The sequence below is a fragment of the Prionailurus viverrinus genome, chromosome C1 (assembly GCF_022837055.1).
Source record: "Prionailurus viverrinus isolate Anna chromosome C1, UM_Priviv_1.0, whole genome shotgun sequence".
Classification (NCBI taxonomy): domain Eukaryota; kingdom Metazoa; phylum Chordata; class Mammalia; order Carnivora; family Felidae; genus Prionailurus; species Prionailurus viverrinus.
The window spans coordinates 119430667-119458416 of NC_062568.1; the positions used below are offsets into that span (position 1 = coordinate 119430667).

The window sequence follows — 27750 nt, forward strand, 5'->3', positions numbered from 1 at the left end:
TCCACAATATGTAAAGAACTTATCAAGCTTAACATATAAAAAACAAACAACCTATTAAGAAATGGCAGAAGACATGAATAGAGGGGTACCTGGGTGGTGCCATTGGTTAAATGTCTGACTCTTGATCTCTGCTCAGGTCATGATCTCATGGTTTGTGAGTTCAAGCCCTGCATTGGGCTCTGTGCTAATGGTACAGAGCCTGACTGGGATTCTGTCTCTCCTTCTCTCTGCCCCTTGCCCGCTTGTGTTTTCTCTCTCTCTTTCTCTCAAATAAGCAAAAAACTTTATATATAAAAAAAGACATGAATAGACACTTTTCCAAAGAAGATGGTTAACAGATGTATGGAAAGATGCTTGACATCATTCATCATTAGGGAAATACAAATCAAAACCACGATGAGATACCACCTCACACCTATCAGAATGGTTAAAATTAACAACACAAGAAACGGGGGAGAAAGGGGAGTCCTCTTGCACTGCTGCTGCCAGTGCAAACTAGTGCAGCCACTCTGGAAAACAATATGGAGGGTTCTCAAAAAACTAAAAATAGAACTACTCTACGATCCAGCAATTGCGGTATTAGATATTCAACCAAAGGATACAAAAATACATATTTGAAGGGACACATGCATCCCAATGTTTATAGCAGCATTATGAACAATAACCAAACTCTGGAGAGAGCCTGAATGTCCATCAACTGATGAATGAATAAAGGAGATGTGGTGTGGTGTGGTGTGTGTGTGTGTGTGTGTGTTTGTGTGATGGAGTATTACTCAGTCATCAAAAAGAATGAAATCTTGCCATTTTCAATGATATGGATGGAGCTAGAATATATCATGCTAAGTGAAACAAGTCAATCACAAAGAAAATATCATATGATTTCACTCATATGTGGAATTTAAGAAACAAACATATGGGAGTGTGGGGGAAAGAGAAGAAAGGGACACAAGACACAAGAGACTCAATGATAGAGAAAAACTGAAAGTTGATGGAGGTGAGTAGGATGGACTAGATTGGTTATGGGTATTAATGAGGGCACTTGTGGTGAGCACTGGGTGTTGTGTGTAAGTGATGAATCACTGAATTCTATTTCTGAAACCAATGCTGCACTGTGTATTAACTAACTAAAAGTTTAAAAAAATTAATGGCTTAAAACTTCCCAAATCTGGGAAGATACATTGACATTCAAGTACATAAATTTCAAAGATCCTCAGACATACTCAAGATACATCATAATCAATGATAAAGTGAGAATTTGGAAAGCAGCAAGAGAAAAAAGTCATCACTTACAAGAGAACCCCCATAAGGCTATCAACAGATTTTGCAGCAGAAATCTTGCAGGCCAGGAAACATTGGGATGATATATTCAAAGTGTTGGGGAAAAAAGCCACCCAAGAATACTTCAGCTAACAAAGTTGTCCCTCAGAAATAAAAAAGAGATATAGTTTCCTAGCAAAATGAAAGCTAAGGGAGTTTATTACCACCAAGAAAACTTGCCCAAAATTAGTAGAAGGAAAGAGATAAAGGTTAGAATAAAAATAAAGAAAATAGAGTACAAAGAAAATAGAAGAGATCAACAAAATCGAGTTGGTTTTCTGACAAGATAACAAAACTGACAATCCTTTAGCTATGCTAAGGGAAAAAGAGAAATGACTCAAATAAAATTATATAAAAAAAAAAGACACAACTGATACGATAGCAATCCAAAAGATCTTAAGGGATACTGTGAACAAGTATATGCCAACAAATTAGATAACCTAGAAGAAATAGATAAATTCCTAAAAATATACAACTTACCAAGGTTGAATAATGAAAATATAGAAAATCTGAACAGACCAATAAGAAGTTAAGTATTTTAAATCAGTAATCAAAAATCTCCCAATAAGGAAAAAATCCAGGACCAGATGCCTTCAGTGGTGAATTCTATAAAATAGTTAAAAAAGAATTAATGCCAACACTTCTGAAATTTTTCCAAAACTTTGAAGAGGATGGAACACTTCTAAATTCATTTTATGAGGCAAACATTACCTGATACCAAAGCTAGATAATTACAGAAGAAAATAAATTTACAGGCCAATATTTTTGGTGAACTTTGATATAAAAATCCTTAACATATTTGGGCTCTTTCCATAGTTTCGCTATTGTTAGTAATGCTACTATAAACATCAGGGTACATGTACCCCTTTCAATCTGTCAGATTTTTGTGTCCTTCAGGTAAATACCTAGTAGTACAATTTCTGGATCATAGGGTAGTTTATTTTTAACTATTTAAGGGAATTCCACACCATGTGGATGCAGCCAGAGTGTATTATTCTAAGCAAAATAAGTCAGGCAGAGAAAGACAAATACCATATAGTTTCACTCATACGTGGAATTTAAGAAACAAAACAGATGAACATATAGGAAAGGGGGAGAGGGAGTAAAAGGACAGATGGAAACAAACTACAGGAGACTCTCTATGATAGAGAACAAACTCAGGGTTGATGAAAGGAGGTGGGTGGAAGATGGGTTAAATGTGTGATGGGTATTAAGGAGGGCACTTGTTCAGTTGCATACTGAGTATTATATGTAAGTGATGAATCACTAAATTCTACTGAAAACAATATTATATGTTAACTAGCTAGAATTTAAATAAAATTTTGAAAAATATCCTTAACACAATACTAGCAAACCAAAGTCAAATGTACATGAAAGGGATCCTACGTTATAATAAAGTGGGATTTCTCCCTGGAATGCAAGGATGATTCAATAGAAGCAAATCAATCAAAGTGATATACTACACTAACAGAATGAAGTATAAAAATATATGAACATTTCAGTAGATACAGAAAAATAATTTTATGAAATTTAACATATACTTTCATGATAAATGTTTTCAATGGATTATGGATAGAAGGAATGTACCTCAGCATGATAAAGGCCATATAAGAAAAACCCACAGTGACTATAAATCTCAACTGTAAAGCTAATAACTTCTCTAAGATTAGGAACAAGGCAAGGATTCCCATTCTCACCACTTATTTTCAACATAGTACTGGAGGTTCTAGCTAGAATAATTAGGCAAGAAAAGGAAATAAAAGCCATCCAAGTCAGACAACAAGAAGCAAACCTGTTTCTATTTGCAAATGACATGACCTTATATATGGCAAATCCTAAAGACCCCACCCAAAAGACTATTAGAACTAATCAACAAATTTAGTAAGGTTACAGGATACAAAGTCAACATATAAAATCAGTTATATTTCTATACACTAACAATGAACTAACTGAAAGGCAAATTGAGAAAGCAATGCCATTTACAGTAGCATCAAAAACAACAAAATACTTAAGAATAAATTCAGTCAAGGAGGTGAAAGATCTCTACACTGAAAACTGCAGAACATTGTTGAAAGAAATTGAAGACCATATTAATCCCCTTTAGTGTTCCAGATACCCTTGATTCTGACCAAGGGACTCCTTTTACTTTCCATGATCTCCAGACCTGGGCATTAGAACAGGGTATTAAAACATCTTATTGGACTTTTATTTGTTACTAAAATTGCCATCTGGGAAATGAACCTCTTGCAGGCTTTACTCCTCCAAGCCCCCATTGTCTTCAACTCTGCACTCAGGGGGATCCATACCCCTCACACTAATTTTATACAAGTTGCGCCTGCTTGTTGTCAAAGCCAATCTGGCTTATTTCATTGTGTGGGACACTTATGTCCTAATAACTCCTGTCAAAGTTTCCTCATTTAAATGTAAGGAATTTTAGTTTTCTTCTAACCCCTTTGGCTTCAAAGCCCAATCAGGAATAGATTTTTAAATATGATCCTTTAACCACTGAAAGCCCATTAGGATGCCCTAGATATTTAATTCAGACACAGGAGTACCTACACAAGCTAATGCCAAAGACTGAGACCTTGCTGCTGGTACTCAGGATATAAAGGATGGCTCCTTAACTCCCATTCCACTGACTCTTCATAAAAAGTGGAAGTTATAGACCAAGAGTTGATCCATGGAGTTAGCTTCACCTCAGACAACTGCCTCTGCTCTGTATTTGGATTCTGTTTTGGACACTTCCCCTTTAAACAGCTCCCACACTCAGTACCCATGCTCCTGCTACACACAGCTAGTCCCAGTGAACTGCAACGTTGTATTGCTCCCTATGAATATGAACTCTTCGAGTCCCTATTTTCCGAGATTGCTAATTGTTTAACCCTGGATCCTGCTTTGCTGAAACCTGCCTGTTAAACTGAGTTCAAATCCCATGATTGTAGAGCAGCTCGAGAATGCATTAAGGCTCTAGATTACAAAGTATTGTAAATTAAATACCACCCTGTAGGGAATATTTCCTAGTACACTTCTCTGCTGTGCCTAACCACTCATCCCCCAGATTCGCCACTCCTATGTGTCCTTCTAAAGATTTCACATGATTTCTGTCCTTCCAACACTGATCATGGCAGGAACATCACACAGCCCAGCACTCATAGGGCTGGCACACAAGAGCATACATTCACATATACCACTCCCATGAACACCTGCACTTCCTGTGTCCTCTCTCTTATATCACAACAACCATCAAACTTCCCTGGTGACAGACCAGGACCTCTGACTCATACGAATGGGCCACCGAAATTTCAGCTACGACTCTAGCTCTTTGAAACTGTTGGGCCTCCCAACAAGTCCCACTAGACATGGGGCCCCACCTCAAAATCCTCCCTGACAACTCCATGCTAGACCAAGTTCTATTGTGGCTTCAGAGGAAAGCCCCATTTGCTTAAATATACCACTTACCTTCATTCTTAACTGTACTCACATGGGACAGCTACAGATTATACTCAAGTCATTCTCACAGGCTTAGAGCTTACATGCAGGAATCAACTGCACTTGGCCAATTCCCCATGCTGAGGATTTTACTCTCTTATCCTCATGGTATATGACAGTCTAAATAATGGTACATTCAAGTTCTACTGTAGCTCAAACTCACAGGCACAGCAACTTATGTATTTTTTTCTTTGCCAACTCCTTGTTTTTCCTAATGAAACCATATCCCAGAGTGAAGTGGTTACATGGGGGATTCCCATCGTTCTTTATCCACTGACTATCTCCCTATTCTGTCAACCCAAGGACACCAGGCAAAATGCACAATATTTATTCCTGTCTTAATAGGACTTACCATAGCTACAGGAATTGTGAGAGTTGGAGATTGTCAAATGCAATCAAATCATAACTGTCAAACAGAAACTTTCAGTGGACCTTCCAGGTCATATGCAAAGGCTGACCAAAACATTGTCCTTTATACAACTCGTCCGTGAGTCTCTAGACCAAATGGTAATGGATGACAGACTGGCTATTGTCTATTTACTAGCCAGGGAAGGAGGAGTTTGTGCCATCCAGGATACCTCCTTCTGCATGCACATGAATAACTCTGGACAAGTATAGGCCAAGCTATGAGGAATGGCCAAGAGGTAAAATTCTTTTATAATGTAAAGGCTTTTATATTATAAAATATAATATAATATAACTATATTATTATATAATTATGATTACAATATATAATTATATAATATATATGTGTGTATATATATATACACACATATATATAATACAGATACATAATATAATATAGATATATAATACAGATTTCCTTAATCCAGAGGTGCCTGGCTTTTCCTGCAAAATTGGGTGCCCCATGGTGAAGTGAGTATAAAACCTTCATAATATGCCTAGTAAGGGTCTTTCTAGTTGTCACCTTTATCAAAATCTGCCTTCAGAGGCTAAGTCAAGTGTTCTGTTCACTTTTAACATCACCAAAGCCCAGACGGCAAGTATTAGCCATCCCAATTAGTGTTGCTAATGATATTGAGGTGGCACAGAGTCAATTGGATTGCAAATTTTAACCTTTATATTTTCCTACTGCCACAACATCCCAACAAACAGGCTGTGAGCCTCTTGCCCAGGAGGCACAGAGGAGAAGGTCAGGTAAAGACAGAAGCAAAGATTGAAGTTGTGCTAACACAAGCCAAAAAATTTCTTTTTTTTCCAATGTTTATTTATTTAGACAGAGAGAGCATGTGTGCACAAGTTGGGGAGGGGCAGAGAGAGAGGGAGAGAGAATCCCAAGCAGGTTCCATGCTGTCAGCACAGAGTCTGACATGGCTTAATCTTGTGAACCATGAAATTGTGACCTGAGCCAAAATCAAGAGTCGGATACTTAACCAACTGAGACATCCAGGTGCCCCAAGCTAAGGAATTTCTGAAGCCCCTAAAAGCTAGAAGAGGCAAAGAAATATTCTCCCCTACAATCTTTGGAAGCAATGGGCCTGAAAATCAGGAAAGAGCTTAATTTAGGACTTTTAGCCCCTAGAACTGTGAGGGAATAATTTTTCTTGTTTTAAGAGACCAAGTTTATGACAATTTATACACACACACACACACACACACACACACACACACACACACACACACTATTATTTATTTTTGAGAGAGATCGAGAGACAGAGATCCAGGCAGGGATGGGCAGAGAGTGGGAGAGAGAATCCCAAGTTCACTGTGTGCTATCAGCACAGAGCCCACTGCCAGGCTTGAATTCATGAACCTTGAGATTATGACCTGAGCCAAAACCAAAAGTTGAATGTAACCAACTGAGCCACCCAAGTGCCCCATGGCAATTTCTTATAGCAGCCACAGGAAATAGATACAGTTACTAAGAGAGTTGGGCTAATATTACCACTATGATTATAGATTTTTGGGGTATTTTCTTTATAGTTGTCAGTCTGTGCTTTACACAATTTAAACTTACAGATTTTATTTGTATGCATGGAATTATATGGGGATAGCTGTATGCAGAACTCATTGAATCTACACCCCACATAAACTGTCCTTCAAGTGACATGTTGTTTCAGTAAGACATGTTTTGGTAAGATATGACATTCCCTTATGCTTCTACACATATGTTTAGAAACATTTATATCTTAATGAGAGAAGATGTTAGCTGAAGGATGCAAAAAAATAGATTTATGACAGAAAGGTAGAATTATAGAAGATTAACCTTTATTTATGAATAAATATGACTCATCTCTAGGTATTCTATTCTGCCTTAAAAACCTATCTTTTATATTAATATAGCTATAACATCTTGCATTTCCTTAATTTTTTGTGACCTATGTTTTCCCATTTTTTAAGTAAAAAATTTATTCATTAATTTATTAAAAATAATAAACCTATTGCATGTTAACACATATAACATTATTTTTTATGAACATTAGGCATACCCCCCCCCAAAAAAAACCATAACAAGAAAGGGGCCATCGTTAGGGAAACATACAATTCTTTTTTCTTTCTATATCCCTGTATTTGAAGTGAATATCTTTGAAGCAGGAGCTATTCATAAACTTTTTATCTTTTAATAAGAAAATTGAGTCCACTTACATTTAATGAATTAATTTTATATATCTTGGTTTGTATCTTCCATCGTACTATTTTTTAAAAATTTGGAAAACAAGCTTATTGTTCTTTTCTATCTTTCTTTTGCATCTTAGAAGGAGAGAAGAGAATGAGGCAGAAAAATTAGTTCAAGGCACAATGACTGGGTTGGATCATATCTGGGTCATAAGACAAGTCTCAAAGCATTACCATGAATCACATAAAGATCTTCTTCCATTCCAAAGGTTGCTTTTTGGTTTTGTTGATTTTTTTCCTTCACTGTGCTGAAGCTTTTTATCTCGATGAAGTCTCAATAGTTTATTTTTGCTTTTGTTTCCCTTGCCTCAGGAGACATATCTAGTAAGAAGTGGCTACAGTTGATGTCAAAGAAACTACTGCCTGTGCTCTCTTCTAGGATTTTGATGGTTTCCTGTCTCACATTTAGGTCTTTCATCCATGTTGAATTTATTTTTGTGTATGGTGTTAGAAAGTGGTCTAATTTCATTCTTTTGCATGTTGCTGTCTAGTGTTCCCAACACCATTTGTTGAACAGACTGTCTTTTTTCCCATTACATATTCTTCCCTGCTTTGTAAAGGATTAGTTGACCATATAGGTGTGGGTTCATTTCTGAGGTTTCTATTCTGTTCCATTGATTTATGTGTTTGTTTTCGTGCCAGTACCAAACAGTCTTGATAACTACAGCTTTGCAATATAACTCGAGGTCCAGAATTGTGATGCCTCCAGCTTTTCTTTTCTTTTTCAAGATTACTTTGGCTATTTAGGATCTTTTGTGATTTCATACAAATTTTAACATTGTTTGTTCTAGCTCTGTGAAAAATGATGATGGTATTTTTATAGGGATTGCATTAAATTTGTAGATTGCTTTGGGTAGTATAGACATTTTAACAGTATTTGTTCTTCCAATCCATGAGCATGGAATATTTTTCCATTTCTTTGTGTCCACTTCAATTTTTTTCATAAGTACTTCACAGTTTTCAGACTGCAGATCTTTTACCTCTTTGCTTAGGTTTATTCCTAGATATCTTATTGTTTTGGTGCAATTGTAAATGGGATCAATTCCTCAACTTCTCCTTCTGTTGCTTCATTATTGGTGTATAGAAATGCAACAGGTTTCTACACATTGATTTTGTATCCTGCAACTTTGCTGAATTTGTGTATCCGTTCTAGCAAGTTTTTGCTGGAGTCTTTTGGCCTTTCTGTATAGAGTATCATTTTGCAATGGGAGAAGATTTTTGCATATTACATATCTGATAAAGGGTTAGTATCCAAAATCTATAAAGAACTTTTCAAACTCAACACTCCAAAAACCAAATAATCCATTTAAAAATGGGCAGAAGACATGAATAGACACTTTTCCAAAGATGACATCCAGATGGGCAACAGACACATGGAAACATACTCAATATCACTTATCATTAGGGAAATACAAATCTGAACTACAATGAGATATCATCTTACACCTGTCAGAATGGCTAAAATTAACAACACAAGATGTGGGGGATAAGCTTAGGAATCTCCCGGGCTTACACCAAAGGGTTAACAAGGCATAAAGAAATACAAAGTCATAAAATGCTCACACCTAAGTTTGGGTAAACCAAATTGGCACTCCAAGGATAGCGGGGTGCAAAGAAACCCCGAGAATAGGGAGGCACAAAGATTCCAGGAATAGGGAGGTGCAAAGGCACCCAAAATAGGGAGGGGTACAGAGCCCCCCGAAATAGAGAGAGGCAAAGGCCTGAAATAGAAACAGCACAAAGGTGCCCAATACATGGGAATAACAAGATTAGATATTTAGGGTGAAAGCACCCCAAATTTAGTACTATAGCAGAAAGCTGCTTTCATAGGAAAATAGGCCAGGTTGGGTAAATTGGTGAATTGGACTATGGACCGCTGTGCTGCAGGCTAAGCAGCCCAGAGCAGAGATGGTTAACAAAAGAAAAGGTATCTTGTTAACCCTGAGGTTTTTTCCCCTATCTGTCTCATCCCCTAGGCTAGCAAAGATAAACAGGCACAGTACCTCCTGTCTGCTGTTAACAACCATTTACCCATCTGCCCAGTGCCTGGATTTTGTTTTATATTTACCCAAACCCCAAACACTGTATATCTTCAAAACTCCCCCTTTCCCTCACATCCACAAGTTAATGTTCACAGCTTCTTTGTCTCTTTGTACACGCCCATCATGTTTGTAAGCCTTCTGATCTGAATAAAAACGGGGCAAGGACCCTTATTCGGGGCTCTTGTCTTTTTCCCAGACATTAGCCATCTCTCGCTTTAATCCTGTGTCCATTCTTTTGCTGGCCAAAAGAGAACTTTAGACTTAGAGTCTATGACAGGAAAACAACAGATGTTGGTGAGGATGCAGAGAAAGGGGGGCCCTCTTACACTGTTGGTGGGAATGACAACTGGTGTAGCCACTCTGAAAATAATATGGAGGTTCCCCAAAAGTTAAAAATAGAATTACTCTATGACTCAGCAATTACACTGCTAGGTATTTATCGAAAGGATACAAAAATACTGATTTGAAGAGATACATGCACCTCAATGTTTATAGCAGCATTATCAACAATAGCTAAAATATGGAAAGGGCCCAAATGTACATTGACTGATGAATAGATAAAGAAGATGTGGTATACAAACACGAACACACACACACACACACAAACACACACACAGAAGCATATTAGTCATAACACAGAATGAAATCTTGCCATTTACAATGACATGGATGGAGTTAGAAATCATTATGCTAAGTGAAATAAGTTAGTCAGAGAAAGACAAATACCACATGATATCATTCATATGTATAATTTAAGAAACAAAACATGTGAACATGGCGGGGGAAAAGAGAGGCAAACCAGAAAACAGACTTCTAACTATAGAGAACAAACTAAAGGTTACTGGAGGGAAGGTGGGTGGGGGTGGATTAAATGGGTGATGAGTATTAAGGAGGGCACTTTTATGATGAGCAGTAGGTGTTGTATGTAAGTAATAAATCACTAAATTCTAGACCTGAAACTAATATTACACTGTATGTTAACTAACTGGAAATTATGTAAAAACTTAAAAAAAACTAAATAATGAAGAGAAGGCTCTCTAACCACAACAGAATTAAAATAGAAATGAATAACAATATTATATTCAGAAGATTCTTTAGTATTGGAAATTAAGCCACTTAATTCTAGAGTCAAACTAGAAACAATAAGGGAAATTAGAAAATATAACCGAACAATAATGAAAATGTAACACATTAAAATTTGTAGGATACAACTAATGTATTCCTAAGAGGAAAACATATGACCTTACATCCTGTATTAGAAGGAAGAAAAATTCAAAAGCAATGATCTAAACCTCCAGTGAAATAAACTAGAAAAGGAAGAACATATTAAATCCAAAGAATTACAAGGAAACTATAAAGATAGGAGTGAGCAACAATGAAGTGAAAAACAAACAGTAACAATGAACAAACCCAAAGCTGTTTCCTTGAAAAAATTAATAAATTAGTAAAAACCCTAACCAGGCTAATTTAAAAATATTACAGTAGCATGAATGTCACTACATGTCTTACAGATATTAAAGGAGAAATTTATGCCAATATATTTTAAAGCTAACTAGAAATGGCTAATTACTTTGAAAACTCAGCTTACCAAAACTAACACAAGAAATAGAAAATGTAAATACACATCCTTTTTTTTAAGTTTATTTATTTATTCTGAGAGAGAGCACATGCAAGTGGGAGAGGGGCAGACAGAGAGAGTCCCAGGCAGGCACTGCACTTTAAGCACAGTGCCCAGTGCAGGGCTTGAACTCACAAACTGTGAGATCATGACATGAGCTGAAACCAACAGTTGGATGCTTAACTGACTGAGTTACCCAAGCACCCCCAAATACACTTATTCTGTTAAAATGTGAATTTATAAGTTAAAACTTTCCCAGAAATAAATCTCCAAGTTCAGAGGGTTTCCCTGGTGAATTTTAACAGAATTTTAAGGGATAAACTATAATGATATTATACAAAATTTCAAAAAATAGCAAAAGGATCCATTTAAATTTGGTTTATGAGATTAAAATAATCCTGATAACAAATCTGACAAATTATAAGAAACATATATAGGCTGCCAATCATGAGCATAGAAATTTGTTTAATATTCATCTATTTCAGCAATATACAAATAAGAGTAATCCTTGACAATCAATGGTGGTTTATCCCAGGAATTCAAGGTTGGTTCAACATTCAAAAATTATATAATAATAAAATTATATAAGTTTTTACCCAGATTAAGTGAAAGTATTGAGCAAAATTTCAACATACATTTATTACTTTTTAAAAAATCTAACACACTATAAATAAATGGAATTTCTTCAATATGATAAAAGACGTCTACTAAAAACCTAAAATTAACATTAATTAATCTTCAACAAAGCAGGAAAGAATATCCAACAGAGACAGTCTGTTCCACAAATGATGTTGGGAAAACTGGACAGAAACATGCAAAAGAATGAAACTGGACCACTTTCTTACATCATATACATAAATAATTCAAAATGGATGGAAGACCTAAATGTAAGACAGGAAACCTAGAGGAGAACATAGGCAGCAATCTCTTTGAACTTGGCCACAGCAACTTCTTAGTAGACATGTCTCCAGAGGCAAGGGAAACAAAAGCAAAAATGAACTATTGGGACCTCATCAAGATAAAAAGCTTCTGCACAGGAAGCTTCTGCACAAGATAAAAAGCAAAGCAACAATCAACAAAACTAAAAGGCAACTGACATAATGAGAGAAGAAATTTTGCAAATGACATATCAGATAAAGAGTCAGTATTCAAAATCTGTAAAGAACTTATCAAACTCAACACCCAAAAAACAAACAATCCAGTTAAGAAATGGGCAGAAGACAGGAATAGACACTTTTCCAAAGAAGACATCAGATGGCTAACAGACACATGAAAAGATGTTCAACATCACTCATCATCAGAGAAATACAAATCAAAACCACAATGAGATACCACCTCACATTTGTCAGAATAGCTAAGATTAACAATTCAGAAAACAACAGATTTCAGCGAGGATGTGGAGAAAGGGGACACTTTTGCACTGTTGGTTTGAATGCAAATTGGTGCAGCCAGTCTGGAAAACAATATGGAAGTTCCTCAAAAAATGAAAAATAGAACTACCCTATGACCCCGTAAGTGCACTACTAGGTATTTATCTACAGGATACAAAAATGTTGATTCAAAGGGGGACATGAACTCCAATGTTTAAAGCAGTGCTATCAACAATAAACAAGTTATGGAAAGAGCCCAAATGTCTACCAATTGATGAATGGATAAAGAAGATGTGGTATATATATATACAATGGAATATTACTCGGTGATCAAAAAAAAAAAAAACCCTTGCCATTTAGAACAATGTGGATGGAACTACAGTGTATTATTCTAAGTGAAATAAGTCAGTCACAGAAAGGTAACATATGATTTCATTCATATGTGGAATTTGAGAACCACAACAAATGAACACAGGAGAAGAGAAGGAAAAATAAAATAAAAACAGAGAGGGAGGTAAACCATAAGAGACATTTAAATACAGAGAACAAACTGAGAATTGCTGTAGAGGAGTTGGGTGGGGGTATGAGCTAAATGGGCATTAAGGAGGTCACTTTTTTGGATGAGCACTGGGTGTTTTATGCAAGTAATGAATCACTAAATTTTACTCCTGAAACCAATAGTACATTATATTATGTTAACTAACTTGAATAAAAAAAAAACCCACCATACTTCATGGTGAAATATTATACATTTTTACCTGAAGTGGAGAATAAGACAGACATATCTGCTCTTATCAGTTTTATTTAACATTTTACTAGCAGTTCTAGCCAATTTAATATGGCAAGTAAATAAAAAGAAAGTGGATAACAGATTGGAAAGGAAGATGCAAAACTATGTTTATTCAAAAACAATGTGATTATTTACATAGACCATTCTAAGGAAAATATAAAAATGCTACTAGAAACCATATGTGACCTGAGAAGGGTTTTGGGATATGAAGTTAATATTTTTAAAAAATCAATCGTGTTTTTGTTTACTGGTGTACTAGTCTGCTAGAGCTTCTATAACAAAATACCTCAGACTGAGTGGCCATTGTAACTTCAATACCCCATTTTCAATAATAAATAAAACAACTCGATGGAACATTGGCAAGGAAATAGAAGACTTGAAAAACACTATAAATCAAGTAGACTTAACAGAAATCTATGGAACACTCACCCAATTATTTTCAAGTCCACATGGAACATTCTCCAGATAGACCATGTACTACACCATAAAACAAGCACCAATAAATCTAAAAGAATAAAAATAATGCAAGTATACACTTCAAAACAATGGAGTATAAGTTGAAATCAGTAATGAGAAAAAAATTGGGAAACTGACTCATTTGTGGAAATTAAACAACATACTTGTATATAATGAATGGATCAAAGAAGAATGAAAAAAGACATGAGAACATACTTTGAGATGAATGAAAATGAAGATGCATGTTATCAAAACTTGAGTTGCATGCAAAGTGGTGCTTAAATGCAAATATATGGCTGTAAATGTCTATTTAAAAAAGAAGAAATATCTCAAGTCAATAACCTAACTTTCCACCTTAAGTCACTTGATAAAGAGGAACAAACTAAACATAAATACAGCACAAAGAAGAAAATAAGTTTAGGGAGAATTAGTAAAGTAATGAATCAAAATTTTTTTAGAGATTAACAAAATTAACAAGTCTCTACTTAGATTGACCAAGATAAAATGAGAGAAACCAAAATTATTAGACTTGGAAATGAAAGAGGGACATTACCTACCAACATTACAAAACAAATAGAATTGTAAAGGAATAATATCAAGAAAACATTAACACATTAGGTAACTTAGAGAAAATGGACACATTTAAAATAACACAGCTACAAAAACCAGGACAAGGAGAAATAGATCATTGAATAAACCTATAACAAATGAGAGATTAAATTAATAATAATTACTACTACTAACAATAAATACTAGCAAAGAAAACACAGGCCCAGATGGCTTCACCACTGAATTCTTTGAAACATTTAAATAATTTCTAGAATTCCTCACAAACTTTTCCAAAATACAGAAGGACAAATAGTTTAAATTTATATAATAAGTCCAGTATTAACTACCATAATATCAAAATCAGACACAGACATCACACACAAAAAAGAAAACTACAGACCAGTATCTCTTAAATATATAAAAGCAAAAATCCACAGCCAAAAAAAAGCAAACCAAATCCAATAGCATATAAAATGAATTACACAAAATACCATATGGGATTTATCCCACTATGTAAGTTTGGTTTAATATTTGAAAATAAATTAATGTAATACATCAACCAATAGGATAAAAAAAGATAATATGATTATCTGAATAGATGCAAAAAAGAATTGGAAAAAATACAACACCTCTTCATGATAAAAAATAGTCAACAAACTAGAGATAGAAGGGAACTCCCATAATCTGATAAAGGGCATATACCAAGAAACCAAACCAAACAAACAAAGCTAACATCATAGCCAATGGTGAAATTGGATGACATCTCCCTACGATCAGGTTGAAGATAAGGATGTTTGTTCTTGCCCCTTCTAATCAACATTGTTCTGGAGTTACTATCCAAGAAATTGGACAATAAAAAGAAATAAGAGTCTTCCAGATGGGAAAGGATGAAATACAACTATCTCTATTCATAGAAAACATAATTTATACATAGAGAATTGTAAATAATTCACTAAAAACTATTAGAGCTAATGAATGAATTCAGCAAGGTGGATGAATATACAAGATCAATATACAAAATCAATTCCATTTCTATTCACTTGCAATGATCAATCCAGAAATACCTGTGGGAAACAGTTCAGGGCTGACACAGGCTGCCTAACTTGTTCACACCATGTCTCACACCCCTGCACTCTGGCGGACTGCCCATCACAGTCAAGCATGCCTCAGTTCCAGGTCAATGGACCCCTTCCCCAAAAGACCAGCACAAACCCTTGCTCACACTGTGTCTCCTGACCATAGAGTTCTGCAGGCTTCAGTTCTAGTGGAAGTGGTATCAGGTCTCACTTAACAAGCAGACCAGAGCACACATAATTAAAACTCTCCACGTGCTAGTCAAAGACCAAACACTGCCCACTACAGGTAAGGAGAACCTCTGCAGAAGACTGGCCTGAGGATAGAGCAGCCAAAACACAACAGCAGAGCACACACAGCACCAACAGAGACAACTGCTAAAGAGCCAGGCCCCGAACACTATATGACCTCTTCTTCATAAAGCCATTACTCCCAGAGGCAGGAAACATAGAGGCTTTTCTAACACAGAGAAAAAGGCAGAGACTTACAAAGAATGCCTAGATGGAGGAATTAATTCCAAATGAAAGAATAAGGTAAGGTCACTACCAGAGATCTAAGTAAAGTAAGTAACACGCCTGATGGAGAGTTTAAAGCAACAATCATACGGATACTTGCTAGGCTTGAGAAAAGAATGAAGACATCAGGAAGACCCTTACCACAGAGATAAAGAGTTTTTTAAAAAGTATCAGTCAGAAATAAAGAATGCAATAACAGAGATTGGAAACAGGCTTGATGCACTTAATAATTGGCTAGAAGAAGCAGAGAAATGAATAGGTGATATAGAAGACAAATAATAGAAAATATAGAAGCTGAAATAAAGAAAGAAGAATTATGGAACATGAGGATACATGTTGGGAACTCAATGACTCCATCAAACATAACATTCATATAATAGGAGTCTCAAGAAGAAGAGAGTGAAAGGGGCAGAAAACTTATTTGAGGAAATAATAGCTGAAAAACTTCTGTAATCTGGCAAAAGAAACAAACATCCAAATCCAGGAAGCACAGAGAACTCCCATCAAAATCAATGAAAGCAGGGGTGCCTCCATGACTTATTAGGTAGAGCATCATACCCCTGGTCTCAAGGTCATGAGTTCAGACCTCACATTGGGTGTGGAGTCTACCTAAAAGAAAATCAACAAAAGCAGGCCAATGCCAAGACATGTTGTAATTAATTTTGCAAAATATAGTGATAAAGAAAAAACCTTAAAAGCAGCAAGATTAAAGAAGTCCTTGATTTACAAGAGAAACCCATAAGGCTAACTGGAGATTTCTCAACAGAAACTTGGCAAGCTAGAAAAGAGTGGATGATATGTTCAATGTGCTGAATGGGAAAGATCTGCAGCCAAGAATACTCTCTCTAGAAAGGCTATGATTCAGAATAGAAAGCAAGATAAAGAGTTTCCCAGAAAAACAAAAGCTAAATGAGTTTGTGACCACTAAACCAGCCCTGCAAGAAATATTCAAGGGGACTCTTTGAGTGGGACAGAAAGACCAAAAGTGACAAAGACTAGAAAGGAACAGAGAAAATCTTTAGAAACAATGTCAAAACGGGTAATAAACTGACACTAAATACATATGTATCAATAATTACCCTGAATATAAATGGACTAATTCTCCAATCAAAAAACATAGGGTGTCAGAATGGATAAAAACAACAAGACACATCTATATGCTTCCTCCAAAAGATTCAGTTTAGACCTAAAGTGTCCTGCAGATTGAAAGGGAGGGCATGGAGAAATATTTATCATGCAAAGAAATATCAAAAGAAAGCCAGAGTAGCAATACTTATATCAGGCAACATAGATTTTAAGCCAAAGACTGTAACAAGAGATGGAGAATGGCACTATATCATAATAAAGGGTACTATCCAACAGGAATATCCAACAATTGTAAATACTTATTCCCCAACTTTGAAGCATGAAAATATATAAAATAATTAATACCAAGCATAAAGGTACTCCTTGATAATAATACAATAATAGTAGGGGACTTTAACACCCCATTTACATCAACAAACAGATCATCTAAACAGAAAATCAACAAGGAATCAATGGCTTTGAATGACTCACTGGGCCAGATGGAGTTACCAGATATATTCCATCCTAAAACAGCAGAATATACATTCTTTTCAAGTGCTCATGGATCATTCTCCAGAATATATCACATATTTAGGTCACAAATCAGGCTTCAACAAATACAAAAAGATTGAGATAGATCATACCATGTATACTTTCTGACCACAACGATATGAAACTTGAAGTCAACCACAAGAAAAAATTTAGAAGGGCCACAAATACATGGAAGTTAAATAACATGCAACTAAGCAATCAATGTGTCAACCAGGAAATCAAAGAGGAAATTTTTAAAAAACAAGGAAACAAATAAAAAGGAAAACATGACAGTCCAAAACCTTTGGGATGTAGCAAAAACAGTCATAAGAGTGAAGAATATAGCAATAAAGACCTATTTTAAGAAGCAAGAAATATCTCAAATAAACAACCTAACTTTACACGTAAAAGAGAAAAAGAACAACAAACAGGTCTAAAGCCAGCAGAAGAAGGGAAATAATAAAAAAAATAAATGATATAGAAGCTATAAAAACAGAAGAACAGATCAAAGAAACCAGTAGCTGGTTCTTTGAAAAAATAATAAAATTGATAAACTCCTAGCCAAAGTTATGAAAAAGAAAAGAGAAAGGACCCAATTAAATAAAATCACAAATGAGAGAGGAGAAATAACAACCAACAACATGGAAATACAAAAAATTACAAGAGAATTTTATGAGAAACAGTGCGTCAACAAATTGGACAACCCAGAAGAAATGGATCAATTCCTAGAAGCACATAAACTGCCAAAACTGAAACACCAAGAAATAGAAAATGTAAACAGACTGATATCCAGTAGAGAAATGGAATCGGTAAACAAAAACCTCCCAACAAACAAGAGTCCAAGACCAGGTGGCTTCATAGGTAAATTCTACTAATCATTTAAAGAAAAGATAATATCTATTCTTTCCAAATTATTCTTGAAAGTAGAAATTGAGGGAGAAATTCTAAATTCATTCTATGAGGCCAGCATTACCATGATCCCAAACCCAGAGAAAGATTCCACTAAAAAAAAAGAACTACAGTCAATATGTTTGATGAACATGGATGCAATAATTCCCAATAAAATATGTACAAACCAGGTCCAACAATACACTAAAAGAATCATTTACCCTAGAGTGGAATTTATTCCTGGGCTGCAAGTATGGTTCAATATTCACAAATCAATGTGATACACCCCACTAATAATAATAATAAAAGATAAGAACCATATGATTATTTCAACAGATACAGAAAAAGCATTTGGAAAAGTACAACATCATTCATGGTAAAAAAAAAAAAAAAGTCCTCAACAAAATGAGGTTACAGGGAAGATACCTCAACAAAATGAAGGCCATATATGAAAAATCCACAGCTAATATCCTCAGTAGGGAAAAACTGAGAACTTTTCTTCTATGGTAGGGAACAATACAGAGATGTCCACTTATTCAATATAAGACTAGAAGTCCTAGACACAGCAATCAGACACCAAAAATAAATAAATAAATAAATAAATAAATAAATAAATAAATAAATAAATAAAAGGCATCCAAATAAGCAAGGAAGAAATTAAATTTAACTATTTGCAGATGACATGATATTCTATATAGAAAGCCCAAAAGACTTCATCAAAAAACAGCTAGAACTGATACATGAATTCGGTGGAATTACAGGATACAAAATCAACACACGGAAATCTGTCTCATTTCTATACATCAATAATGAAGCAGCAAAAGAGAAATCAAGGAATCGATCCCATTTACAACTGCAATAAAACCAATAAGATACCTTGGAATAAACTTAACCAAAGAGGTGAAAGGCCTATACTCTGAAAACTATAAAACATTGATAAAAGAAATTAAAGATGACACAAAGAAATGGAAAAACATTCTTTCTCATGGATCAGAAGAGCAAATATTTTTTAAATGTCTACATCACCCAAAGCACACATTTCTTGCTATCTCTATCAAAATACCACCAGCATATTTTACAGAGCTAGAACAAACAATCCTAAAATTTTTATGGAACCACAAAAGACCCCAAAGAGTCAAAGCAATTTTGAAAAAGAAAATCAAAGCTGGAAGCATCAGAATTCTGGACTTTAAGTTATATTACAAAGCCGTAGTAATCGAGACAGTATGCTACTGGCACAAAAACAAACATATATCAATGGCACATAATAGAAAACCCAGAAATGAACCCACAAGTATTTGGTCAGTTAATCTTAAATCCAAATTTGAAATAAGAAAACATTTTCATGCACTATAGCACCAAAATTAATAAAATTCTCAGGAATAAATTTAACAAAAGAAGTACAAACTTAGGCTCTTAAAATTACAGAACAGTGTTGAAATCAATTAAAAATGATCTGAATAAATGTAAACACATTAACATATTCCTAGATTGAAAGCAAAGATTGTAAGAAGTAAATACTTCTCAAATAAATCTGCAGTTTCATTGTAGTCCATAGAGAAATCTTAGCTGACTTCCTTGTACAAATTGAAAAGCCAATTCTAAAATTCATAATGAATTTTAAAGAGACTTAGAACAGCCAAAATAATCCTGAATAAGAAGAATCAAGTAGGAAGAGTCATACCTGCTGATTTTAAAACTTCCTACAAAACAATGAAGTGACGGAAGAAGATATACAAATATATCAATGAAACAAATGATGGAAATAAACCCATACATCTATAGTCAACAGATCTTTGACAAGGATACAAGTCTGTCTCTAGGGAAAGAATATTTTTGATAAGTGGTAATGACAACTGACCAATCACATGGGAAAGAATGAAGTTGAATACTTTCCTTACTCCACGTACAAAATCATCTGAAAATGAACCAAAGACCTAAATGTAACTAAATATAACTAAACTAAAACTCTTAGAAAGCTATATAGGATTAAACCTTCATGATCTTAGATTTGGCGAAAGATTCTCTTTTTTTAATGTTTATTTATTTTTGAGAGAGAGAGAGAGAACGCACACGCACAAGCCGGGGAGGGGCAGAGAGAGAGGGAGACACAGAATCTGAAGCAGGCTCCAGGCTCTGAACTGTCAGCACAGAGCCCGACACAGAGGCTTGAACTCACAAACCATGAGATCATGACCTGAGCTGAAGTTGGACACTCAACTGACTGAACCACCCAGGCGACCCCCACTTTTTTTAATGTGACAAAAGATTCTTAAATATGACACCAAAAGCAAGAACAGAAAATAGATAAATTGGATGTCATCAAAATTAAAAGCTTTGGGCATTGCATTAGGGTTCTAGGATTACTATAACAAATACCACAGACTGGGTGGTTTAAACAATAGAAATTTATTTTCTCTGGAGGCTAGAAGTTCAAGATCAAGGCACCTGCAGGGTTAGTTTTCTCTGAGGCCTCTCTTGGCTTGTACATGGCCACCCTCCTGCTGCCACTGTGAGCACATGGTCATGGTGTTTCCTTCTCGTAGGGACACATGTCATGTGATTATGGCCCCATTATCTAATAGCTTCTTTTAACTTAATTACCTCTTTAAATACCTTATTTTGATTATATTTGTGGGTACTGGAGTTTGGGATTTCATCATATGCATTTTGAGGGACACAGTTCAGCTCATTACATGCATTAAAGTACACTATCAAGAAAGTGAACAAAACTATCCACAGAATGGGAGAAAATATTTCCAAATCATATATCTGATAAACACCTTGCATCTAGAATGTATAAAGAATTCTTCTAACCCAATAATAAAAAGACAAATGATCCAATTTAGAAATGGACAAAGAGGGGTGCCTTGGTGGCTTAGTCAGTTAAATGTCTGATTTTGGCTCAGGTCATGATCTCATGGTTTGTGGGTTCAAGCCCCCCATCGGGCTCTATGGTAACAGCTCAGAACCTGGGACCTGCTTTGTCTCCTTCTCTCTCTGCCCCTCCCCCACTCACACTCTCTCTCAAAAATAAATGAACATTAAAAAAATTTTAATAAAAAATAAACATTAAATATTTTTAAATTAAAAAAAGAAATGGACAAAGGGTCTCAATACACATTTATCCAAGGAAGGTATATATATGACCAATAAGTATATGAAAAGATGTTTGACATCATTTGTCACCCAGGAAATACAAATCAAAACCACAGTAAGATGCAACTTCATACTCTCTAGGATGGCTAAAACCAATAAGTCACATAATAAAAAATGTCGGTAACAGTACAAAAAATCAAAACCCTTATACACGGCTTGTGGGACTGCAAAATAGTTCAGTCATTTTGGAAAACTGGCATTTACTCAAATGATTAAACATAGACTTAGCATATGACCCAGCAGTTTCACTCCTAGGCAGATATCTATGGGAAATGAAAACATATGTCCACACAGAAATTTGCACATGAATAAAGCAGCGTTATCCCTACTGGCATTATTCTTAATTATTCCAAGATGTAAAACCAACCCAAATGTGTGTCAACTGATGAATGGATAAATCGAATGTATCAATGGATAAACCGTGTATCCAGTGGAATATCATTTGGCCACAAAAAGGAATGCAGTACTGTTACATGCTACAACTGGATGCATTGGGAAAATATGGTAAGTAAAAGAAGGCAATCAGAAAATATAATGGTAAGTAACTCCAGTCTCTAAGCCCCACTGGTCACAAGTACTCACCCAAATAAGCCCCTCTCATTTTCCCAGCCAATGAATTTGGGGAATTGTTCTCCTTGTGTATTCCCCTGTGTGCTCCTCTCTTTATTGCCTTTCTCTGCAACCATGGCTCCTCTCTCTCTGCAGCACCTGCAGTCCATTTCTGTTCCTAATCATGTCTCCCTCTTCCTACCTTCCTTGATGTGTCATTTTCTCTCCTTTCAGTTGTGGAGATTGTTCTGTCAGTATTTAGATTGATTTCTGGGGTATTTAGAATGATTTGATAGTCACTAGTTGTGTTCACAGGTCTAGACAAGCCTAAGGTCTTCCTACTATGTCACCATCTTAGCCCCTTCCTATTCCATACACTTAAAATTTATATAGTTTATTGTATATTAGTAGTACTTTGAAAATTTCTTACTTTTATGAAAAAATTCTTCATTTTAAAAATCAAATTCTCTAAAAAGAAATGCAACTTAAAGGACTCAACAGTAAAGAAATAAATTTCCAAGAAACATGATCTCACATTCAGAAATCTTACTCAGAAAAATGGATAGCAGAATAAGTCCCTCAAAGATTTTAGATGCTGATGTAATCTGAATCAAGGTATGAAAAGAATATGTTCACTCTATTTATAGAGTAAAGTTAAAGTTAGAAAACATAAACATGTATTAAAAACCCATAGACAAACAATTGAAAAGGAGCTGAATATCCTAGGAAAGAAAAATAAATATTGAAATTAAAGAACCAGTGGGTTGTCTTGAGAAAACTTCTAGTTCTGACCAGGATAAAGTAGATTATATTTTACTAAACCTGTTTCATGTAAACATACATATGTGTGTGTGTGTGTGTGTGTGTGTGTGTGTGTGTGTGTGTGTGTACACAGTAAACAGCCTATATAAAACAAAAATTTAAAGGCATTGGAGAACAAACAATGGAGTCAGGAATTAAAGAACTATGCTTCTTGTTAGGAAAAAAAAAAGCATGTAAGGAGACATTCATATGTATTCTGACCAGTTTCCTGATGGCTTTTTCCAACATAGGGACTGCAGTCGAAAGTATAAAACACAGTCATTTTAGAATGAACAGCAGAGATCAAAGTTCAGAGATGCCATGTGTCTGGGATTTAAGAAAATTTCTACAGGGAATAAACCATAGAGAAAGAATTCCAGCTACAAATTCACATGAACTCATTGGCCACATCCTTAGCTATGCATACAAAGGGCAGAAATACAATGAATTAATCAGAAAACAGCAGTTGGGGGATTAACAAACTGAGCACAAGTTTCAGCAGCCATGTTTTACTGATGAGACAGACGTTGGAGTTCAAAGCTTGCTATGTGAAAGGGTTTTGATAAGCATTAGAGCTTTCAGTTAAGATTCCACAATGGACACACCCTAGAAATACGGACCATGCCATAGGAATAATAATAAAAACTGAAATAGACTAGTCCTAACATAGTTTCAAACAAACCCTCTAAAGGATTAATATGGTCTATTGGTACTCTAACTGCTGTCCAGAAAAAGCTTTATCCTTAAACATGTTTAACATAAATGTCCAGCATTCAACAACAAAAAATCATAAGACATCTTATAAAACAGCAGAAATTGACAAAAACAAGAACAAAATAGATAGTAAAACAAACTCTGAAATGAGTTAGATTGGGAATTAACAAACAGTATTTTATTTTATTTTATTATTTTATTTTATTTTATTTTGTTTTATTTTATTTTATTTATTTTATTTTATTATTTTACTTTATTGTATTTTATTTTATTATTTTATTTTATTTTAAGGCTTATTTATTTATTTTGAGGGAGATAAAGACAGCACAAGTGGGGGAGGGGCAGAGAGAGAGGGAGATTGAGAATCCCAAGCAGACTCTGCACTGTCAGCAGACAGCCCAATGTAGGGCTTGAACTCATGAAACTGTGAGATCATGACCTGAGCCCAAACCAAGGGTCAAACGCTTAACCAGATAAGCCACCCAGGAACCCCTAACAAATGGTATTTTAAAGTATAATTAATAAACACATGAATATAATTTTTAAAACAGAAAACTTTATATTAGAGATATGAAATATAAAAAACAATTAAAATGGAAGTTCTACAACTGAAACTACTAAATTGAAAGTAATAGTTTTATAGACTGGTAACATAGTTTATTAGACATCATTGTACAGAGGATTGGTAAACTGGAAAATAAGAGAGAAGAAAATATTTTGAATCAAGCATGCAGAAAATAAAAAATAATAAATATTGAATAGATCATAGGAGACATATGGGACATTGGTAAAAGTTCTACCATAAGTGTAATTGAAATATAGAAATGTGTGTAGGGGGCATGGCAGAGACAGGAGGAAGGGAAGATAAAGAAAGGAAAAGAGACAGAAGGAGAGAGAGGGGGAAAGACAAAGAAGCAATATTTCAAAAAATATTGGTGGAGAATTTTCCAAAATTAATTACAGTTATTAAAATACAGGTTCAAGAATCCCTATACATCCTAAATAAGATAAATCCAAGAAAAGCACACCTAGGGTCTGAGCTTTCAAGTTCACCTACCATTTCTTCTGAAATCTCTAATTCTCCATTAATCCAACCCAGTGTATTTTTCTGTTTCAGCATTGTAACTCTTCTCTGGAAATTTTTATTTGGATTTTTAAAATATCTTCTATGTCTTTACTTAACTTTTTGAACAAATGGTATACGTTTATAATATTTATATTAATATCTTTCTTTGTTAATTCTAACATCCAGGTCAGTTTTGCTTGGTTGATTATTCTCATTACAGATTGTATTTTATGGTCTCTTTGTATTCCTACTAGTTTTGGATTAGATTCTAACATTGGGGCTATTGCCTTGTGGGTGTTGGACATTTTCATATTGCTACACATTTACTTGAATTTTGCTCTGGGATACAGTCATTTTACTTGGAAACAGTTTGATTTGAGGTCTTGTTTATATAATTAATTAGGCGGATCTGGAGTGTAGAAGTACCCTATAAAAGTATGAGTTTTTCCAGTCTAGATGTAGGAACGGGCACTATTTCCAGCCCTGTGTGGGTGTCAGGTGGCCTTTCCTCTATTCCTTTTGGATGTTTTTTTTTAATTTTTATTATTTTTTACTAAAATTTTTTTAAGTTTATTTATTTACTTTGAGAGAGACAGAGACAGCGTGAGTGGAGGAGGGGCAGAGAGAGAGGGAGACAGAGAATCCCAAGCAGGCTCCACACTGTGAGAGCCCAATGCCGAGCTCGAACTCACAAAGCCCCAAGATCATGACCTGAGCCAAAACCAAGAGTCAGATGCTTAACCAACTGAACCCTCAGGTACCCCATTTTGGATGGTTCTTTATCCAGCTTTGTATTGTTTCCTTACAGGTATGTGCTTAGCAGTATTCTACTGAATATTCAAGAGAGACTGTCAGCAGATCTCTGTGGTTCTCATATGCAGTTCTTCCCTCTCTCTGATAGTCTATCCTATCAGTTCAAGCTGCCTTTTCCCCTGGAGTCTCAGCTTCATTTTCTCAACTCAGCTAGTTTGCCATGTTCTGCCTCAGTTTCAGTTTTCTGAGCTGTGGTCTGTAAACTCTCTCAAAGCAGTATCCTAAGAATTACCTCATTTGCTACTCATCTTTCAAGGATCACAGTCTGTTGTGGATGAAATATTTGTTTTCCCCAAAACTCATATATTGAAACCCTACCAACAACCCTCTCGAATGTGATGGTATTAGAAGATGGGGACTTTGGGAGTTAACCATTATTGGAAGAAGGCATGTAGGTAAGTCCTCATGAATGTGATTTGTGTCCTTAAAAGAGCTAAGACTGAGCTTGCTTCTTTTCTCCAATCTCTTCAATATGAAGATAGAATGAGAAGTCAATAGTCTGTAACTCAGAAGATGGTGCTTACTAGAATCTGACCTGCTGGAATCCTGATATTGGACTTCCAGCCTCCAGAACTATGAAAAATACATTTTTGTTGTTTATAAGCCACCGATTTTATGGTATTTTGTTATAAACAGCCTGTGCTGACTAAAATATTGTTCTTCATTGCCTGACTCCAGTGTCTTGAAAAGTGTTGTTTCATGTGTTCTTGTCTGATTGTTATTATTGTTCCTTGAAATCGCAGGACAAATCCAGTCCTTGTTACTCTGTCTTGTCCAGAAGTGGCTTTCCAAAGGTTTTCGATTATTTTTGCAGGTTTGGCATAACATGACACATATATTCCTAAAAATCACGACACTATGTAATATTATGCAATAAAAATCCATTATGCTCATGGGAAAATGAGGTTAGGACCACAACACCAAAAACTTCTGAGATATTAAACAAAAAGATAGGGAACCAAATAAAAATGGAAGTACAGTTTTTAACATGTTAAATGGTTAATAAATATATAAATACTGTAATACACATGGCACTTTGTTTTGTAAAAGACCTGAGATTGATTGTGGGAGTGCATGTTCATTCTCCTGCAAGCCTGACCACCTCCTGCCCCCAATGTGCTGCATAGGTGAGGAAGAGAACAAAAGAGATTTTTTTTTCCAGGAGAGATTTTTATAAAAAAAAGAAATTGGAGATAAAGAGAGAGAAATAATGGAGTAATGGGGAATATAGATAAAAAAGTACAAATTGGCTGACAGGAAAGAGGAGAAAACTAAAAAGAGAAGGTGTGGGGATTGAGCAGTCAAGATAGACATCTGAAAATCTGCAATTTGTGAAGTATTGTGAAGTCTGGAAAGAGGGTTATCTGATGTAAGATGGACAGTTGTAATAACAGATGTGGATGTGCGTGAATCATTTCTCTTGAGGTATGTGAGAGCATGTGTTTTATGTCTTACACCTCTTAGTTCAGCTGGGTACAGTCTTATACTCACCTAGTGTTTGTTAGGTATGAAACTGTGTTTAAGGAAATACAAAATACATATAATGCTCAAATTCTTCCATAGTGTGTGAATTGTATAGGAATAAATCATGTGTTCAGAATAAACATTATAGAAAAATAACTGTACTTTTCTCATTTTTTCAATATTTTATGGAATTGTTTTTCTTATTATTTTAGTATTTAATTAAAAATATTTTAAGTTTATGTCTTAGAGTAAAAAATTCTTTTTTTGTGTGTGTGTTTCCAGTTTTTATTTAATTTCTAGTTGGTTAACATATAGTGTAATATTCGTTTCAGGAGTAGAATTTAGTGATTTATCACCTACATATAAAACCCAGTGCTCATCCCAAGTGCTCTCCTTAATACGCATCACCCATTTAACCCATCACCCTGTGCACTTCCCTTCCAGCAAACCTCAGTTTATTCTCTATAATTAAGAGTTTCTTATGGTTTGCCTCCATCTTTTTTTTCTACTTCCCCCTATGTTAATCTATTTTGTTTCTTAAATCCTACATATGAGTGAAATCATATGCTATTTGTCTTTCTCTGACTGACTTATTTTGCTTAGCATAATACACTCTAATTCCATCCATGTTGTTGCAAATGGCAAGATTTCATTCTTTTTGACGGCTGAGTAATATTCAATTATGTATATAATACATATTATATACATATTATATTTATGATACATGTATATAATACATGTATATATATATATATATATAGGCACCACATTTTATTTCTATATTTAGCTATCATTGATAATGCAGCTGTAAGCATCAGGGTGCATGTGCCCCTTTGAATCAGA

The 27750-nt window shown here is 35.0% G+C and overlaps 1 long non-coding RNA gene across 1 annotated transcript in view; it reads left to right on the top strand.

The window, feature by feature from the left end:
• LOC125173139 (uncharacterized) overlaps positions 1–27063 on the top strand; it is a 39879-nt gene extending 12816 nt beyond the window's left edge. The window contains exon 2 of the long non-coding RNA XR_007154936.1: positions 25439–27063. This is a non-coding gene — a long non-coding RNA (uncharacterized LOC125173139). The remainder of the gene's footprint in view (positions 1–25438) is intronic.
• The last annotated feature ends 687 nt before the right edge of the window (positions 27064–27750 follow it).